Here is a 5,274-nt window from a genome sequence, read left to right as displayed (position 1 = left end):
CAATAAAGAGGAACTCAGAGATGTTTTTCCTGAAAGTTCTCCACATCACTTCCACAGGTCACTGGCTGCTCCGTCTCTCCTGTTTAACATCACCTCGTCCTAACCGGGACAGGAACGCTGTTAATTATGAGTTTGAGCATGCAGGGTCCCGTTGAGCACAGTTCACGGTTGTGCTGGGGTCCTAAAGACGCAGTGGGAGACTGCTTGCGTAAAAGATCCTGGCAGAGGGAAAACAGGACAGCAAGAAAGTGCTAGAGAGGCCTGAGCAGATGAGACGGGAATGCTGCTAAATTATGGGAAACTCACTTCTAGTGTCTCGAAGCAGCAGTGAATTTTACTTTCTTTAGGGCTGTTTACACGACACCAGTTTTAACTAAAAAACATTTTATCGTTAATTTACACGAAAAACGGGATTCAGCGTTTTGTGCATCGTTAACATGACAGCGATGTACAAAAAAAAATTTTTCCGTTGTCAAAATGATCCCCTCTGTGAAAACGACTAAAAAACGCTGTATTATTTATGCCAGGCCAGTAGGTGGCGATGATTTGTGTTTTTGTAGTTTACGATATCGTTTTCAAAAGTTTTGCGCTTTCAGTCACCCAAAAAAGATGTTGTCATGTAAACGCATAAGAAGTTTTCTGTTTTTATTTTAAAACGCTGTCGTGTAAACATACCCAAAGTGCACGTTTTTGAAAACGATGCCGTTATCTACAAAAACGCAATTATGTGTTCAGTCTGTGTGTTTCTTTACATAGTCACATCGCCATCTACTGGCCTGGCAGCGTTTTTAGTCGTTTTCGCGGATCATTGTGAACTTGGATCGTTTTGAGAAAAACGTTTCCGTTTTTAGTACATTGTTGTCATGAAAACACACCGTAAATGTATGTATAAAAATACCACACACACACTTGTGCAAATGCAACAGTAATTACTTTTAAAGCGCGTTTAAACATTAATCATACATAGTTCATGATGTTTTTTTCCCTTTTTTTTCTTCTTTTTTTCTGAAACAATTGAGTTGGATATTTATCTAACATTTTTAAATGTAATACGTGTTTCAGAACGTTCAGAGAACATTCAAAAGTAGCATTCCATTAATGTTTGAAAGGTGATGAAATGGAATGTTCCCGTAAATGTCTTAACGAGGACGTTCATAGAACATTAAGAAAAAAACGTTTTCATAACTAGGAATGTCAGCAAAATTTTCTTAGAAAATATAGGCCTGCTTGTTAGCTGGGATATAGTTCTAAATTAAAAATCATAGAAAATATCACAACACATCTATAATGATAACGGCACAGAGGAACGACATCAACAATTTGTCCAGCTGATAAAAACAAAACAAAAAAACAATGACAGCCAATCAGAGAGCTGCTTTAAAGAGCTCGAGCATTTAAAGAGACAGACGGCAAAACTGCAATATATAAGCGATATATATACGCTATATATATATACGATAACGTCCACCATGGTTTCGGACACAACTACAAATGGATGTTCCCTCAAATAGTGCCCTATTAACGGTATGGGGGTGTTTTCAGACACAAGCCCATGTTTTTCAACACTGTTCCGAAGTGTGTGTCAAATGAGCTCAACAGGGCCCTCTAGTGTGGAACTGCAGCATTACAGCCCACAGTCATCAGTGTCCTTATACATTATTCATGATCTATAATGAGAAAAACTGAGAATTTTCTTTTTGTTATACATTAACTTTTTATTATTTAGGTAGGCCTATCATTATTTATCAATTATTTTAACATAGTTTATATTTGATATGTACAGGACATTTATATATTGGTATATTCAAATGTAGAAATCGTAAAAAAAATTATATACTCAACATATATTTAAACTATTTAATTACATAGTTGTTACAGTATATGAGTCCACACACACACACACACACACACACACACACACACACACACACACACACACACACACACACACACACACACACACACACACACACACACACACACACATGCATACTTATCATTTATGGGTACTCCTTAACCTATACTTTATGTGGTTAATAATAAACTCACAGTAATATTTAACTCAAGGTTAGGGGTTCAGTTATAATCTACAAATCAATAATACCATACCATAATCTGCCTGCATGTCCTCCTGTTGGTTCAGTCAGGCAACTCTTCTATGCTACCACAAGAGGGCAGAAGACTCATTGAGAATGTGTCTTGTTGAAAATAAGGCCTTACAAAGTACAACCATTTTCATTATAATTAGTGAAGTGACACTGGAGGCTCCAGATGTGGCACGTCATGTGACTCACATTATCTATTTGAAATAAAAATAAATAACTTTAAATAAATCAATTTATACATTTAAAATACATGTTTTTAACAAATGCATATTGTTTAAAAAAAATTAAGATCAAACGTAAATAAATAAATAAATACATTGTTGAATGCCTCAATAAATAATTTTGTTATACATATTTTCCCATTTTAAATAAATGCATTTTTATTTAAAATAAATAAATACTTTTAAAAATAATTTCACACAAAATAAGTATATAAATACATTTTAAATAAATATTTCTATTTTTAACATAAATGTTTAAGTAAATGGTTTTTAAATGAAGAAACAAATATTTTAAATATTTATTTTAAACAAATACATTTAAAACATAATAAATAAATGTTTAAATAAATGAAAAAAGTATTTATTTTGAATAAATAAATACTTTTTAGATAATTACACATAAAATAAGTATATAAAATATATTTTTTACAATTAACATTTTTAATTTTGTTTACATAAATGTTTAAATAAATATTTTTAAATAAATAACAATAAATATTGTTTTAATAAATACATTTTAAAAATATTAAATAAATGTTTAAATAAATGAACAATTTATGTATATAAATAAATACAGATACATTTTTAAATAAATAATATTTTTATTTAAATAAATACAATTTTATTTCAAATAAATAAATAAATACTTTTTAATAATTACACACAAAAATAAGCATATAAATATATTTTAAATAAATAAATATTTATAGATTTGACAGCCGGGGTTATGATGGCATAGAGATGTTAACTTAAACTACTTTTAATGTTGAATACGTTTTCTAAACTCTGACTAGGGTTCATAAGTCTATGGTAGTAACCAGCAGTCTGGCGTTGGTGTGATCGACCCACATCAGGCCTCTCAGAGGGGGGCACATCACAGGGCCCGTCCCCACCGGGACCCCCTGTCCCCACCGGGACCCAAATCAAGGGTGGCACATCACAGGGCCCGACCGAGGGGGGGTTTACGGCTACTCTCACACCCGTCCCACGACTCCCACTGCAGGCCAGTCTAAGAAGACGGTTTTATAACCGGTTTTATGACACATTTATCCCAAATGTATACATTGACACACTGACATCCATCAGAGAGAGGCAATGAGGATCTGTGAGAGCCACACAAGTGAAGCTAGAAAACACAGAGACATCTCACCTTCATATAAGCACTTGTTCTGGAGAAAGTTTTTAAATAAATAAATAAATAAATAAATAAATATATATATATATATATATATATATATATATATATATATATATATATATATATATATATATATATATAAATATATATGAATATATAAATATGTTATTATGCAAATAAGTATATAAACAGCCTGCATTTTTTTTATAAATAAATATTTTTGTATTTTGGTTAAATATTTTTTTTTATATATTATTTTAAATAAATAATTTAAAATTAATGTTTGAAAAAAATTAATATGTTTTTAAATACATACTTATTGCAAATAGATTTAAAAGAAATAAATATATACTTTATTAAATAAATAAATACATATATATTGAAAGAAGTATATAAATACATTTATTAATGTAGTTATTTTATGTATTTTGTTTAAATAAAGACTTTTTATTTATTTAAATGTTAAAATATTTTTATTATTTTAAATAAGTAAATACTTGAAAACAATTAAATGCATAAAACAATAAATATTTTTAAATACATAATTATAATTATATAATTATAATTATAAATAATTAAATTAATACCTTTGTAAATAAATACATTTATAATAAAATACATAAAATATTATTAATACAACATCCTACATTTCCCTCCCTCCCTTCCCCCCCCCCCCCCCCCCCCCCCCACAGTTTTCATGGCATCTGTCTGTATATAGTTCATGTGAGCTTTGATAAATAATAATAAAAAATTAATCACAAAAATTTTTTTATAAAAAAAATACATCGTTTAAATACATTAAAAATAATCAATAAATACTTTAAAATAAATCATTGCACTAAAATCTCTTTTACAGTTGCATGCCATGTTTTAATGTTACACAGGCGCAAACAATATTTGAGGGGGAAATCCGAGCGGCCGGTCACGTGATCTGGAGCGGCTCGCGTCTCTAGTGCAGATGTTTAGTCTAGACTCTAGACCTCCTCTCAGTCTCATGCGGGGCGTTATGTCTGCTCTGGGATCGCTTTGGTTGGAAACATCTCTGGTGTTTAGATTTTACTCGAGCAAACGAGTACAAGGCCTGAGTGACGTCATTCAGACTCAAACAAGCTGTCGAGGACAGAATCACTTCATCAGTGTAGGACATCTCACACATTTGTGTTTGAAGAATCAAAGGTTTATTAGAAATGTATTAGACTATTGATCAAATGTTTGTGCACTGGCAAATGTTGTTTCATATGTCATGCTTTACAGGGTTAATTATTATAATATATTCACATCATAACGCATAGACATTGTTTTGTCTGTATGAATCGATTCTTTACTAAGTTTTGTCTGAAATGCAGATTACTGTTGGTTAGTTTTACTTGCTGACTTCAGATCAGTAAAGCAGAAGTGGACGTGTGTGAGATTACCCATGATGCTCTGGGGCAGCAGTCGCTAGTGAAGAACTAGAGATGGAAATAATAGAGATTTATCATCATGCGTAACCAGACGTTCACAGGCCAATCCAAACACTCTTCCTCTGGGATTGAACTTTCCTTGCAAACAAACAGCAGGCCAAGACTAAGAGAGACGTAGAGCAGCGTATAATAATCCAGAAGACACACTTATAAAACAGCAGATCTAATAAAGATATAAACTCGAGTCGTGCTGAAAGCTCTTCGTTTGTTCTCTGCAATGGATCAAATGCAACAGTGATTGTCCTCATAAAAATGAATGATTGCACTTCTAATGGTTTATAGTGAGTGAAATCAAAAGGTGAAGAAGAGCTGCTACTATTAGATGAAATCCACTAAATGACAGATTT

This window comes from Leuciscus leuciscus (genome assembly GCF_965113295.1).
Source record: "Leuciscus leuciscus genome assembly, chromosome: 25".
Classification (NCBI taxonomy): Eukaryota; Metazoa; Chordata; class Actinopteri; order Cypriniformes; family Leuciscidae; genus Leuciscus; species Leuciscus leuciscus.
Note: the sequence above shows the minus strand (reverse complement) of the source record.